At 39.5% G+C, this 16,726-nt stretch overlaps 1 long non-coding RNA gene across 3 annotated transcripts in view; it reads left to right on the top strand.

Annotated features, from left to right (window-relative positions):
• The window catches only part of LOC148005685 (uncharacterized), an 80,539-nt gene that overhangs the window by 18,280 nt on the left and 45,533 nt on the right, over positions 1 to 16,726 (top strand). For all 3 annotated transcript variants that reach the window (XR_015620150.1, XR_015620149.1, XR_015620148.1), the window contains exon 2: positions 4,399 to 4,486. This is a non-coding gene — a long non-coding RNA (uncharacterized LOC148005685). The remainder of the gene's footprint in view (positions 1 to 4,398; positions 4,487 to 16,726) is intronic.

Raw genomic sequence — 16,726 nt, forward strand, 5'->3', positions numbered from 1 at the left:
ATCAACTGTAAACAAACCACACTGCCTTGCTTATCAACTTCTCCTGCAGGTAAATACCACTCACATAGCAGATAGCCATTAGCTTTTCATTTCTTGGAGCAAGTTCAGTCCCTTTGTCAAGTGATCATTATGATAAATGAATATTTATTGGGCACCAACTGGGTAGGTGTTACAAATAGACTAGAAAATAATTATACAACAAATGTCTTGCTATAAATTATACTTTATGTAGATTTACAATATTTTTGCGCGACCAAGTGATTGCATCTAACTTTTCAGGGTTTGCATAAAAATGTCCCTGTGTAAAAGGAATGAGGCATTAGACTTACAATTCTAGAATTACCTTTGCATATTTTGTACATAAGTACATATGTGCCTATGTAAAACATTCAACCTGGCTTAAAACCGACTGAGGCAAGCTCTTTGTTATTGTATGTTAATTAAAACAAAAATCTACTTTTTTGTCTTACTGACATCATTGACATTCTTTTTCTAAATTAAAATTTAGAGAGGTTGATTGAACTACAATTATGAATTGTCTATCAGAATGCTGCCTTAATAACATAAAAATAAAGTTCTTCTGAAGAGATGAAATTGTCCTTTCCTATTATGGTAATTAAATTGATGCTTCCATAAGATTTTTCAAAAAAATATTTAAATATAAGTCAGAGTTATTGACATATTTCTCTAACTCAGGGGCACTCCAGGCTAGAATCTTAGACTTATGATACACTTCTTTGTCCTAGCTTAGCAATCACACTTTAAGAGTTTCTGGGGCATTAAGGATCTCAGGTAACTCGCTCAAGCATTGGGTGAAGTTTCAGAATTTTCATTTGTGAGCATTTCTTTTTAGTATCTACTTAATATTTGCTGAGACTCTATTACATGCATCCCCATACAATAGTCTCTGTGGGCAATTCGAGGATAAGTGAGTATCCTGATCTTAATGTTTCCACATTATTTTTATAAATCTGAATGTTATCAATCACATGGGCCTTTAGGAAAACACTGCCTAGAGGCATTTATAGTCTTTCAAGTACAAAAAATGCTAGCTACTAATTTTTAGAAAATACAAATTGCAGAGGCTTAAGCTGGCCAGCGTGAGGTGGTCCTTAGCTTTAACGTTTGAAGGTTACGTTTTCATCTGCAAAATACAATAGAGGTAAGAATGAAGTTGTAGTCTATCCAATTAAAAGTTATCCCTGGGGGTTGGGGATTTAGCTCAGTGGTAGAGCACTTGCCTAGCAAGCATAAGGCCCAGGGTTGGGTCCTCAGCTCCAGGGGGTGGGTGGGTGGGGAATAAAAAGTTATCCCTGGCTAGTTTATTAATGAATGAATGAGACTCAGACTATGGTTATTTTATTTGGCTTTACAATTACGAACCTACTTTTCTAACTGCTGGCCTCGCTACTTCTCCAGTGGTGTACCCCAAATATGCGCTCTTTTCCCTGGCGCTCATGGTCCATCTCCTTCCATGGTGGCTTCCTCATTTCCTGTGTCCTCCTTCTCCCATTCTCTCTGCAATCGATGAAACAGATGACTCAAAACTCACCTACTTCTAATTCCTCCAGTATTTGGCTGTAGCCATTTTCATTTAAACAATAGGTTTGCATTAAGGAACAAATTTGGCACATCAAAACTTGGTAAACAGGAGAATTCATGCAGGCAACTAGATCCTCAGGTACAGAATTTTGCATTACAATGTATAGCAACAGACCAAATCTCAACATGAAGCAATATTATGCTTTTTCCAAACCCCAGAGAGACAACTGTAAATGGTATCATGGAATTCTCTAGTCCCTTTGAATAGTTCATTCAAAGGGAAATTGAAAGAGACTTTTAATGAGGAAAGAAGCTTGCAGGCTGGTGCCCAAATGAGGAAATGCCATCCTTCCAACTCTTCTTGGTATAGAGTGGAATTAGATTTCAGATGCAGGGACTAGATAGAAGATGAGTAAGAAGTGTGTTGTTGCAAAAGTATAAAAATAAAAAAATATGTTGTATTTTACCTCGCTAGGTCCTGCACCGCAGTGCCCCAAGATATCGGCTAGATATCTTGGCGGAAACACATCCCAGCGCACACTTTCCTACACTCAAACCGTCACATAAAAGAACACACAACACAATAATCTTTGACCCAAATGGTAAGATATAATTGCCCACTCAAACATACAAAGCCCAGTACCATCCATCCCTTAGGAACATTAATAACAACCTGTAAATACACAGAGCAGAATCTTAACATCACCTGCCATGGCTTCTCACCCTCTCCTCTGTCTCCTCCTTTCTGTCCTAGTCTCCTCCTCTTCCTTCAAACTTCTCTCCCGCCCATCCTTCCTTCTCCTCCAATGACAGGCCTCCTTCTATCCTGTACCTGCCCCTCACCTGTACTTTACAAATTCAATGGGGAAAAGGTTCTGGTGAAGTCACCTGATTCCTGAGTACTGACTAGGCAGCTGTCCTTGGGGAAGTGGAATTAGCATCAAAATACAGATAACTCCAGGGCAAACCACAACAGAAGGGAATGTAGGTGTTGTGTTCTCACCTTAGGTAAAGTTCTGAAGATGCATTTCACAGTATTAAAGGGAGGCACAAGTTGGTAAATATAACCCAAGAAAGGAATTGGACCAGAGCAAATCAAATTCTATTTCTAAAAACAATTATGTCAAAATCCATCAATTGGTGTAACAAAAATAAAGTTATTTTAATAGAACATTATCACAGGATCAATGTCTCTCACCTGAAAAAAAATAACAGTTTCTCCTCCATTCCGACAGTTATTTTTGATAAATGCTTCTGCTTCACCTCAGCATAATTTCTCAGCCAGGTATTATTATGCTGTGACAACCTTCTATTCCATTGTCATTGTGTCAGGTTATTGAAAAGGATAATAAGTAGATATATTTGCCTTTAGAATGTTAAGAAATAAGTGGCATTCCTAGTCCTTATTTATAGACAGTATTTCTTAATTTCAGGGAGTGGTTCTGTAATAATTAGATTTTTACATTGGTAAAAAAAAATCGGAGCATATGGCAGTAGTACAGTTTTAATTTTCAGAATTATTTTCCTCTATAAATATAAAAATTTAGTAATCATCACTAAAATGACTATATTTATTAAAATGTGAACACGTCTCATTAGTCCCTTGAATATCTGATCCATTATTTTCTAATTAAATAATATGCAAAAGTGTTTGGAGTTTTTCTCACACTTGAATTGACAGACATTCAGTTTTTCTCTCTGGCCTGTAGTTTCCATGTAATGAGGTTCTCCTTCTCTGAAGCAATTTCAACAAAGACCAGAACGAGTCAGTATAGAATTCAAGGAAACTCTTTGCTGTATATGCAAAGTTATTAAAATCCAGTGGCTGTTGAGAGATGTGACAACCATGGATTCATAATTAGTGGTGGAGACATTTTATGTAATTTTGTTGACACAAATAAAGGGAGGACAGCAGGGGCTGTGCAGTCACTGCTCCTCTACAAAGAAACGGCAAGGAAAAACTTTATAACTATTAGACTTATAAACATTTTAAGTCTTTCAATAATAAACTGTAACGTAGGGATGTATAAATTCAGCTCCTTTATCATTGTCTAGAAGTTAAATTGGGGAAGGGTAATCTAACAATGGAAAAAATAGGTAAGATAAATTTACTACCAAATAATTTAGAGGTTGAAATAAATTAACTTGATTTTTCTTTTTACTTTACAGTAATAGATACTACAGTAGTTGATAAAGAACTAGTTGAAGGGGGATAACAAAAGTGATATTACTTAGTTAAATTTTAAAGCATGAAAAAATTATGCCATGTATTATTTATAGATACATTTATTTTTAAAATAGCCTGCAATGGTGTGTACCTGGAGTGATGCATCCTAATTTCAGGAAAAAGGGGTTAGTTCTCAAGAGGAAAGAAATAATGCAATCAACAGAGATAAAGGAACTTAAGCATCAGTGTTGATTCCTTAAGGAGGAGAAAATGTGCTGCTGCAGAAGCAAGGCCAAGTTTCAATTTTTAAGATAAGTGTGTCGATGCTCAAGTCACTGCCTGAATTTCCCTTCATGTTTTAAAATATATTTGATAATAAAAAATATTAGTGAAATAATTGCATCTTTTCCTGAGAATTCTCTACAGTGAAGTATGTTCCTTCATTGAGCTTTCATTAAGAAGAGATAATGGACCACTTCACTTCTTCAGGCATTTTAGGTATTTAAGATCAGTCAAATGCTCTCAGTGCATTATAATATAGTTAATGCTTTATATCTAAACTGTCAGTTATTCTCTCACATGCTTCCTATACCCAATAGTGGTTGTTTCTTTGGTTAGCAAATACAGTTATCTCTCAAGATTTTCACCTTCACCTTTGGTCATGTCTGTGTATTTGATTTGTTTTACAGGACTCTGCTGCTGATTGGAAGATATGCTAATCGGGCTCATTAGTAATTTTAGCTGTAGAGTCCTGAATCAGTGGTTTCTAGGCTTCTGGTATGTATGTATATATTTATGTATATGTGTATATGTATATGTATATGTACATGTATCATACATATGTGGTATACATATATAGAGAGGGGGAGAGGAAGAATCAAAGAACATATGCAATTTGTAAAAGGCTAGATAACATATATTTTTATTTAATAACATTATCACCTTCCACCAATGTTGTTTGATATGATTTTGCTATAAAATCTAGAAATATGGTCCTTTAAACCAACTTAACTTGGAACTTAAAAGTATTTTTATATTAAAAGAATGCATGAATTATGCTTTGATAAAAGTTACCCTCTCTTTCCCATCTAGTTCTTCCTCTGTCTTCATACTGTTTCACCATCCCAACATCATGGTGTAAATTTATATGGCTTTTTTTTTCTTCACATTTTGCTTTGTGACCTAGTTGAAATCTTATTGGTCAGTTTAGGCCAGATCTTGTTTGTAACTTTGTTTGCCTACCAGGTTCCCATGCTAGCCATGTTAAACTACATAGTGAAAGGAAAAAGTTTAAAATTGCCCCTAGACAAAAGCTGAGGCCAAAAGCGGGCCCTGGAACTGACTGTTCCAGAAACTAGCTGATCACAGAAAGAGTAATTGCACCAGCTGGTTCAGCCACTTTGTTCTAGAAACTAGCTAACCATAATAGCAGCTGACTATAATAGCAGCTGACCATAGTAGCAGGAACTGGTTAACCATAAAGTTAGATTAAAATCTTAAAGAACAATCATGAGAAACAGGAGGTTCTTCCTTGTGATTCGGTATGGTTTTTCCTTTAAATACCCCTTCTCCCAACCTTTCGAGGTCGAACTCCTCTACCCCTGTGTGGGATACAAGTCAACCCCAGTGCACTGGTTTCTGTCATCCCTATCAATAAACCTCTTGTTGATTGCATCAAGATTGGTCTCTCATGAATTCTTGGGGGTTCACGTCATCTCAAGACTTGAGTGAGGATCTCCCCGGTCTGGGGGGGTCCTTCAATAGGATTAAGAAAGTCACTAATGAGCTGACCAGATAGATTAATGAGTGAGGGCCCCTCCAACCAGGCTGGCAATATCAATTTGATCCCAGAGGCCTACAGAGTGGACAGACACAACTCTCACAAGTTGACATCCACAGGTATTCTGTGAACACATGTATGTCTATTTTCATACACATATATGGGCACACATTGATACACAATATTAATGATACATGTGCAGCACCCCTGACACCTGTGAGTCCTTCTCTATGACTCTTTCTTACCTGATGTTTGTGTATTCTAATAGTCTTTGAGAAAGGCCAGGAACATCCTGGTTTCCAACAACCTATTTTTGTTCATCTTAGTGTATGAAGCCTTCTGTCTTTTTTTTTTAATTGGATATATTTCTTTATTTACATTTCAAATGTTAATTCCTTTCCTGGTTTCCTGTCCATAATCCTCCTACACCCTCCCCTTCCCTCACCCCCATAAGGGTGTAACCACCATCCACCCCCCTTACTACTTCCCCTGACATTTCCCTGCACTGGGGGTCCAACCTTGGCAGGACCAAGGACTTTTATGAAACCTTCTGTCTTAAGAAGCAACACATATCCTATGTTGTGGTCCTACAAACCAGACTTGCTGCTGCCAGTTCACAGTGAATTGTGATTTGTGTAGCTTTATATCTGCCTCTTCCTTTGGCCCGATAGCCTCTTCTGAACAGCCATTCAAAGCTTGCCCCATACGTGGCATATATATATATATATATATATATATATATATATATATATATATATATATATATATATATATCTCCACCAAAATGAGATAAGATTGATGAAGCTAAGAAGTGCATACTGGCAGGAACCGGATACAGATGTCTCCTGAGAAACACAGCCAGAGCATGCTAGCAGCAAACCATTGAACTGAGAATGGGTTCCCTGTTGGAGGAATTAGGGAAAGGATTGAAAGAGCTGAAGGGGCTTGCAACCCCATAAGAACAACAATGTCTACCAACCAGAGATCCCAGGGACTAAAACACTACCAAAAGACTATACATGGACAGACCCATGTTTCCAGCTGCATATGTAGCAGAGGATGGCCTTGTTGGATACCAATGGAAAGAGAAGCCCTTAGTCCTGCCAAGGTTGGAACCCCCAGTGTAGGGAAATGTTGTGGGGGAAGCAGGTAAGGGGGTGGATGTGGAGGGGAACAACTTAATAGAAGAAGGAGAGGGGGAGAGGAAGGGGCTTATGTCCGAGAAACTGGGAAAGGGAATAACATTAGAAATGTAAATTAAAAACCCCGTGGGAGAGAGACCTCACCGCCTGATCAGGTGGGCACTCCTGAGGCTGCAGAGCAGAGGAGACCACCAACACTGCCCACCCCTGCCCACATCCCTGGCCCAAGAGGCAGCTGTGTAAGGCCTCTGGGTTCCCGTAGGGGAGGGCCCAGGAGCGTCAGGACCCCTGTGCCTGAGACACCGCCGGAACCTGAAGGAAACAGACCAGATAAACAGTTCTCTGCACCCAAATCCCGTGGGAGGGAGAGCTGAACCTTCAGAGAGGCAGACACGCCTGGGAGACCAGAGGAGGCTGCACTCTGTGCACATCCAGACGCCAGAGGAAAACACCAAACGCCATCTGGAACCCTGGTGCACGGAGGCTCCCGGAAAGAGCGGCGCAGATCTTCCCGGTTGCTGCCACAGTGGAGAGGACTTAGGCAGTACCCCACGAGCAAACTTGAGCCTTGGAACCGCAGGTAGGACCAACTTTTCCCCTGCAAGAAACCTGCCTGGTGAACTCAGGACACACAGAGGCAAAATTCCTCTGGGACCGGGCACTTCCTGTGTTTACTGGAAGTCCCACACCCGTGGATCCCGGCCCGCAGCAGCTCTCTGCTCCCAAACCCCGTGGGAGAGAGACCTCACCGCCTGATCAGGTGGGCACTCCTGAGTCTGCAGAGCGGAAGAGACCACCAACACTGCCCACCCCTGCCCACATCCCTAGCCCAAGAGGCAACTGTATAGGGCCTCTGGGTTCCCGTAGGGGAGGGCCCAGGAGCGGCAGGACCCCTGCGCCTGAGATACCGCCGGAACCTGAAGGAAACAGACCGGATAAACGGTTCTCTGCACCCAAATCCCGTGGGAGGGAGAGCTAAACCTTCAGAGAGGCGGACACGCCTGGGAAACCAGAAGAGACTGCACTCTGTGCACGTCCAGACACCAGAGGAGAACACCAGGCGTCATCTGGAGCCCTGGTGTGCGGAGGCTCCCGGAAAGAGCGGCGCAGATCTTCCCGGTTGCTGCCACAGCGGAGAGGACTTAGGCAGTACCCCACGAGCAAACTTGAGCCTTGGAACCACAGGTGGGACCAACTTTTCCCCTGCAGGAAACCTGCCTGGTGAACTCAAGACACAGGCCCACAGGAACAGCTGAAGACCTGTAGAGAGGAAAAACTACACGCCCGAAAGCAGAACACTCTGTCCCCATAACTGGCTGAAAGAAAACAGGAAGACAGGTCTACAGCACTCCTGACACACAGGCTTATAGGACAGTCTAGCCACTGTCAGAAATAGCAGAACAAAGTAACACTAGAGATAATCTGATGGCGAGAGGCAAGCGCAGGAACCCAAGCAACAGAAACCAAGACTACATGGCATCATCGGAGCCCAATTATCCCACCAAAACAAACACGGAATATCCAAACACACCAGAAAAGCAAGATCTAGTTTCAAAATCATATTTGATCATGATGCTGGAGGACTTCAAGAAAGACATAAAGAACTCCCTTAGAGAACAAGTAGAAACCTACAGAGAGGAATCGCAAAAATCCCTGAAAGAATTCCAGGAAAACACAATCAAACAGTTGAAGGAATTAAAAATGGAAATAGAAGCAATCAAGAAAGAACACATGGAAACAACCCTGGACATAGAAAATCAGAAGAAAAGACAAGGAGCTGTAGATACAAGTTTCACCAACAGAATACAAGAGATAGAAGAGAGAATCTCGGGAGCAGAAGATTCCATAGAAATCATTGACTCAACTGTCAAAGATAATGTAAAGCAGAAAAAGCTACTGGTCCAAAACATACAGGAAATCCAGGACTCAATGAGAAGATCAAACCTAAGGATAATAGGTATAGAAGAGAGTGAAGACTCCCAGCTCAAAGGACCAGTAAATATCTTCAACAAAATCATAGAAGAAAACTTCCCTAACCTAAAAAAGAGATACCCATAGGCATACAAGAAGCCTACAGAACTCCAAATAGATTGGACCAGAAAAGAAACACCTCCCGTCACATAATAGTCAAAACACCAAACGCACAAAATAAAGAAAGAATATTAAAAGCAGTAAGGGAAAAAGGTCAAGTAACATATAAAAGCAGACCTATCAGAATCACACCAGACTTTTCGCCAGAAACTATGAAGGCCAGAAGATCCTGGACAGATGTCATACAGACCCTAAGGGAACGCAGATGCCAGCCCAGGTTACTGTATCCTGCAAAACTCTCAATTACCATAGATGGAGATACCAAGATATTCCATGACAAAACCAAATTTACACAATATCTTTCTACAAATCCAGCACTACAAAGGATAATAGAGGGTAAAGCCCAACATAAGGAGGCAAGCTATACCCTTGAAGAAGCAAGAAACGAATCATCTTGGCAACAAAACAAAGAGAAGAAAAGCACCCAAACATAACCTCACATCCAAATATGAATATAAGAGGAAGCAATAATCACTATTCCTTAATATCTCTCAACATCAATGGCCTCAATTCCCCAATAAAAAGACATAGATTAACAAACTGGATACGCAATGAGGACCTTGCATTCTGCTGCCTACAGGAAACACACCTCAGAGACAAAGACAGACACTACCTCAGAGTGAAAGGCTGGAAAACAACTTTCCAAGCAAATGGTCAGAAGAAGCAAGCTGGAGTAGCCATTCTAATATCAAATAAAATCAATTTTCAATTAAAAGTCATCAAAAAAGATAAGGAAGGACACTTCATATTCATCAAAGGAAAAATCCACCAAGATGAACTCTCAATCCTCATCTTCGGTTGGTTTATATACAAGTGTGCAATTTCTAAGCTTGAAAGTAAAATGATGCTATCTGGTGCTGGATAGAGGAGCCTTATTTTTTATTATGGCAGCTTGCTATTTTTGTAACATGGTGATTTGGTTGAACACAATAAAGTACAGTAGTAACTGATCTCCCCTTCTTCCTGGATGAGTGAGGAGATGATTAAATGTTGATGTCAGCATCCTTGAGCATATTCAGATGAGCTTCTGCTTCTGTTGAAAAGGATGCTGTGTTTGATTGTGGTCCGAAGCTTTGAAGCACTACTTGGCATCTCCTTCCTTGGAAGTCTCACTGTTTAAACATAACAGATTTGATAGCTTGTTGGTAAGGTGAGGTCCAGCTTGTCTCCACTAGGTCATCTTCATGTGAATCCGGTGGCTATACGGTTTTGTTCTAGGGATATTTCATTTTTTTAATAACGGTTTTAGCTGACATTCATGGAGAGAATGAATCCTTAGAACTGTGCCACTAGTGAAAGGAAATCCTGTCTAGAGTATGTTTCTTTACAAAGCTGTGTCACACCATCCTTTGGGCCCTCTGCTGGAAAAGTAGAATCAAGTCTCAAATAATGCCTTTTAAATTGTATCCTCTAGTATTATAGATGTAGGACAGTACTGTATCATACCTCTGTGGATGTAAAATAGCTTGTACCTGCTTTATGATACGTAGTAGTGACCGTGCTTTATCAGAGCTGTTTTTAATGATGTTGCTCAGAATGTTTTCTTTCCAGATGATGATTGAGAAGCTAATCTAAAAAAAAAAATGGTGCCAGGTACCACAAGAGTAACAGAACTGTGCTGTTTTCTCGGGTTTTGTTTTTTTACTTTTTTTTTTTTTAATGGAGTGTGCTGGATGTCTCTACAGTTTTGTTCAGATGACTGCAGAACCTGGAAAAGCTGTTGCTGCTGTTGATGCATAACACACTGCTATTATTGGTCTTTTTATATAAATATAAATATATATATACAGATATATAATTTGAATTTTTTGAAACTTTAGCTGTGCTGTCAACTTTGGAAAAAAGTATCCCCGTTTACTGTGTTGAGTTGGCACTGTACAGAAATTAACAGCCATATTGGTCTAGAAATGTTGAACTTAAGTTTTTTCCATTTGTACAGGGGTAACACACTGTATTAAATATGTAAGGTCTTATCTACGTGGGTTTGATTACAAAAACTAATAAAGTATTCTCTAAATTTAAAAAAAAGAAGCTATAAAAGGAAAAAAAAGAAATGTAAATTAAAAAAAATCCAGGAAAAGAAAAAAAATCACAATCAGGTTTGCTAAAATAGGCAAGCCCCTAAAAACTGCTGCTATAAATATTCTCAGGCTCCAAATCTTAACCTAGTCAGTTACATCTCCAAAATAGCTTCATCTGGGCAGAGAAGAACCTCCGCCCCTCCTAATCATTTATGGCTGGCAATCTTGACATGAATCTTCTGCATGCTTATCAGTAAGAGAAGATGAGTTTAGGACAGGCAGATATGTCAAACAACATGTTCTTCATTCAAAAATCCACACTGATGTCCATATATCACTTAGAGTTTATAAAAGACTTTTCCTATCTAGGCACTCATATACATGCTCCCTGTTTCCTCCTTTCATTGCTTTCTTATGCAGCACCATTGCCAAAATCTTTAACCTTTAAATCATTTGTTCTTTTGTCTCTGATTCTCTCTTCTCCATCTTCCTCCCTTTCCCTCTCTCTTCTCTTCCTCTGTGTCTCCTTCTCTCTCTCCCTCTCTGCCTCTTTCTTTCTCTTCCTCTCTCTCTTTCTCCCTTTCTTCCTCTCTATCTGTTCCTCTTGCTCTCTCCCTCTTTATCTCCCCTCTCATTCTCACCTCTCTCCTTCCTTCCCACACTCTTCCTCTCCTCTCCCACTTTCCATTTCTGATTCAACAATTCAGAGCTTGTGAAAACCAAGCCTGAAAATCTGATGTTTCCCTTAGAGTAGAAAAAATAGGGATAAATAGTACAATGCAGAATGTTTTGTGACAAGAATGAGGAGGCAGACAGGTTGACAACTGTGGAAAAATTTTAATCCAGAAATACGGCTACTCTTGCCATATTTGGATCACATCCAAAGACCTAAGTTTGTGTGATCCAGCTGGAAGGCAGACAGCCTCTTAGCATAAATACCTTTAATATCTCTGTCTGTAATACACATACCTTTTGCACACACCTTTAATCCTAAACCGTAATGATGTCTATTGAGGTGCATACAAAGTAATGAATCAGAGAAAGATTTGACAAAATGAATAAGGGATAGGAGATGCCAAACTCTCAAGAGAAAGACTAATTAAGAGCAGTGCAAAGACAGAGTTGGAGTGATAGTTGAGTTCAGTTAAATTTGGTGCCGTTAAGTTTAATGCAGGGGAGTTCAGTTGAGTTTGGTGCAGTTCGTTGAATAGAGTTGAGTTCAGTTAAGTTCATGCAGTTCCTTTTAGTTCAGTTCTGTTCCTGAAGTCAGTGTGGTTCAGTTCATGGAATTCAGAGGCAGTTTCTCCAAGCAGATCAATTCAGTCAGAAGCCATGAGAATCAGTCAGCTTGGCGAAGAGTTTGAGCCAGAACAACAGAGTTGAGCCAGCTAAAGTTCAAAAAGAGCTAGAAAAGCTGAGTTTGTTCTGCAGTAAGTCTTGGGTGCTGAAACATTCTGGCTTAGGCTGGAAGCTGAATCTGTTAAGGTCCATGCTTGCAGAAGACTAGATTGTATGGAGGCTGGAAGCTTTCAGGCCAAGACCTAGGGATACTTAGACAGAAACTCTTTGGTCAGCCCAAGCCATGTATTCACAAAACTTCATGTGGTATATAATTCATCTCATCTCTTCATCTGAGGAAATAAAACCAACACTTAAAGACAACTTGTTTGGAAATGCTATCTAGGTCATGAAAAAAGATAAGAGTAATGAGAAAAGATGCTTATTTTCAGGCATATGGTTGTAAGCATGGAACACTAGCTTGCCCCACAAAGAATGTGGTCCTGGAGCTTCCCTCAGTGCAGTCCTAAATAAATGCAGTCAATCACTGTGGCCCAATAAATAAATGTGTTCCAAAATATAAAGATTTGCCCCGTTGTGTTTGAGGGACAGGTCATACACAGATACACAGGCACATAGACACGTGGATATATACATTCATATACCTAAGTAGTATATCAAATCTTGACTTTGGAAAACTATAGTTTTTTAACATTCATTACCTGTTCTATAGTGATAAGAATATTTATGGAAAGCTATGAGATGTGGTCAATCACAACATCAGTGTAGCTAGACTCTAGTTTTTAAATTAATCTTAATAGGGCCATGACTTCATTTGAAAGTGTTCTAGACAAGTATAGCATTTGAAAAGAATAGCAGACCATGCACACTGGACAAGGATTGGCTTCTATTTCATTTATTTCTAAGTCTTTCAAAGCAGTACATGTTACTGAAAATTTTATTATTTCAGTGTTTTCAGACATATGAAGATGTGAGGCCAGGATCTCTGAGATCCCTTGAATACTCCCAATGTTTAATAAGGGAGACCGTAACAATAGTTCATCTCCTACATTTATCAAGACAAAGATGCAAGAAATTGGATAAACCTTTAAAGCTAGTCATATAAGTACAAATAAAACCATATAAAAAGCAAAAGTGGCTACATTCCAAAAATCTTGGTACACAAAAGAACAGGATCATAGGATGTAAAATGTCCTACCAACTGTCTATTTCTGGTAGATGTGGGAGGGTAGGGTGTTCAGGGCTCACTCTCCAGATGCACTGCATTTTAAAGCACTTATTTGCAGGAACTTTTCTGAAGTTGGGCTGGTACTACTTTGCTCATTAACTCATGTTTAGATTTTAGAAACAAACAATCTGAAAGTCATTCTGAAAGAAAATTCCTTCCCCCCACAACATAGTCCGTAAACCGAGCTGCAATCCTTGCATTTTTCACCATCTGGCCCACAGTGTGAGATGATATTAGTAGCATGTCAGGGAATTTTCTCCTCCTCCTTTCAAGAAAGAGGGAGAGGGGGGAGGGGGAAAAAGAGAGAGAAAGAAAAAAATAATCCCAATCTATAACATGAAGAGTAGTAAAGGAAACAGCTGCCTTCCTGAATGAGGAGATGAACTTTGCAGGCTGCAAGCTGCTGCTGTTTGTCAAATATATGTTTACATTGCTGACTGCTGTGAATTTTCAAGATGGTGACATGAAATCGACTTACTAAAATATCTTATTCAAATTTTTTTAAAACACATGCTTTTTTCTTTCTTTGTCATTTTTCCTCCTTTAATGTCCTTGTTACTGATGAAAGACTTTGCCAAATGAGACAGCAAGATGTTGTTGAGAGTTCCACAAAGCTGATGTGTTTGAGCAGAGGAAAATGATCTAATAAAGTCTGCCAAGAGCTGGCGTGGGTCCCTTGATATAGTCCTAAAGGCTAACAGATAACAACACGAGTCAGAATCCAGAGACAGGAAGATGGTACCCATGTTGTCAAGGAAAGTTACTTCTACTGGATGGATGATTATAAGCCTTACTAAACTAAGTCTTACAAAATCAATAGAGACCAGTAGGATGACATTCCTTATAATCATTTCAGACAAAACAGCACACAAACTAATAAAGGGCTTCAGAGTGACTAAGGAAAAGTCTTAATCCATCTGTAAACAGGTTTGTCTTGTGAACTCCATGAACAACACTCATGCACAAGGAATTTGTTTTCAATTTATACAATTTAGTATACAGAAATCTTTGTTCTGTTTCTCCTTTATCCAATAAAGTCTAGATAATAAACTCAAAGCAAATCTTAACATCATGAATAGATATGTAAACAGTATTCATTCTACTCTCTATTCTTGAATTAGGAGGATGACATACAACAATTTGCCAGTAGAATGCACCACAGAATATAGGTCTTGTGAGACACATTCTAAGATTCTATGGATGCCCTGTTCTATCATATTGCCTTGGGTCTAATATCTACTATATTAAGTTCTTCCCTCTGTGTTTCCTTTCATAAAGGCATGGTAAGTTTCAGTCTTGTAGACGATATAGGAAAGTGAAAGAGAAACTATAATATAGAGTAATATGGCGGGCAGTTATAAAGGAATTGTAGTATCCAAAAAAGGGGAAATTAATCTCAATATTGATGTCAAGCCAGGTCTTCAAAAATAAGGAGTGACATTAAACAAGGATCCAAAAGACAAATGTGTTGCCCAGTCAAAGCAGAGATGTCGCAGTGTAAAGGTTTTAGGCAATGATATAACTCAAAGGACAGCGTGAAGAAGAGCACAAATCACCGGAAGAACCAAAAATAATTCAGTGTCCAGCCAGGCATAAAAGTAGAAAACTTGCACGGATTAAGTATAGCCAGCTACTGAGAAAAAAAACTAGTTCATCTAGAATTTTGGTCTTTCAAAGACAAGTAAAAGACAAGGAAAATAATTAACATATAAGTTGTATAGTCAAGTGTTAAACCACCCAGATATAGGCAGATCTTCCACTGTGAAAATAGGTTAGGAAATCAGTGCCAAAATCTAGAAGTAGAGAAAATGAGTATTTCAGTATGGAAACAGGGAGAAGTGTGAATCAACATGAGAAGTGCTGTAGTGTGAGGCTTCAGTACAGCATGGAGCCATATGAATGGTGCTGTCTTTAGTACATTGCTATATAAAGAAGCAGCAGTCTCCGTTGCCCCTTCTACCACTATCATTGCTCCCAATCACTTCTTGATGCTCTTGGAAAAAACATGTCAGACATAGGCATTGAAGTTAGACCAGGTAACAATAGAAACCAAGATGGTAACATACTCAGGCCAAAGCCCTAATCCCACAACTCCTGGGTCTCTTTCTTCTTTCCAGCTGTTCTTCATGGCTGACTCAGAGGCCACTATGGCTTTGGCCATTCAAAGGTTATCTTTCACTCCAGAACAATATATAATGCATTTTGTCTGATAGTTAATTAGTCCTCATTGCTTCTGAGGCCTCCTATTCAGGCCTCTTCTCTGTATCTTACCCCAGCCCAGAAACTTGTACAGAGTAGATTTCAATGAGTGGTTGTTTGTTAGATCATTTCTAATGATCTCTAAGATGTCATTAGGAAGCACAACTTACAATAACCATTGGAGAAACTGGGATTGTTAATCATGTGGGCATGCCTATTCTCTTCAACAGAAATGAATGACTTTGGACTGCCAAGAGTCAAAAGTAGTCAATCACCCTGGTGATTCCTTCCTATTCTGTTAGGAGTCAACCTCCATCCAGATTCCCACCATCTCCTTAGCATTGTTTAGGGCCTAATTCTGTAGTAAATAGAACATGTTTCTGTAAATGAGGTCCTGTGTGCATTACATCCTCCACCAATAGAATCTATTTTTCCTTTAGACTCACCCTGAACTCTATTTATTAGCTAATAGAATTCACTTTTATTGTAACAGTTCTGGGTCATGAATCTTACTATGTTGAAATGTCTACAAAGTGTAAATCAGGAGGCCAGTCCCTGGAGGAGGTGACCCAGTGCTCTCAAAGATGGCACACTCTCTATTAGGTCTCAAGTTTCACTCTTCACCTTTCTTGGATCATGCCTCCCTTCTTTCCCTGAAGTGATGCTTGCATATAGGAGTGTGTGTGTGTGTGTGTGTGTGTGTGTGTGTGTGTGTGTGTGTGTGTGCATGTGTGTGTACCTGTGTGTGTATATACCTGTGTGTATGCATGTGGGTGTATACCTATGTGTGTACCTGTGTGTGTGTGTCTGTGTGCATGTGTGTGTGTGTACTATGCCAGTTGCAGTGATGATGCCATTTTTTAAGTTTTGTTTTTGTTTGTTTGTTTGTTGGTTGGTTTCCATTTATAATCCTGGAAATACTTCAATTTAGCTGCTTGAAATTGTGATGTTTTCAAGCATGCCAGAACTTCCCACGGGTGTGAGAAAGTTGCCCCTTTGATTTCTTCAGGAAGGGAGGGATGTGCGTGTCAGGAAGTCCTGCAAGATTCCCACTTGCATTACAGATCAAGCATGTATTTCTTAACTTACAGTTTTATTTCTTTGAAAAAAAATGAGCTAGGGGCATCTGAACCTTAAATTGATGCTACCTTTCTCACTGAGTGATAAAAATATCACAGTCTGGATAGAATAAAGTCGAAGCATCATGTATGACTGTGGCAGAAATTTCAGCATTTGAGCCCAACAAAGATTGCCAAC

This window comes from Rattus norvegicus, chromosome 5 (genome assembly GCF_021556685.1).
Source record: "Rattus norvegicus strain SHRSP/BbbUtx chromosome 5, alternate assembly SHRSP_T2T, whole genome shotgun sequence".
Lineage (NCBI taxonomy): Eukaryota > Metazoa > Chordata > Mammalia > Rodentia > Muridae > Rattus > Rattus norvegicus.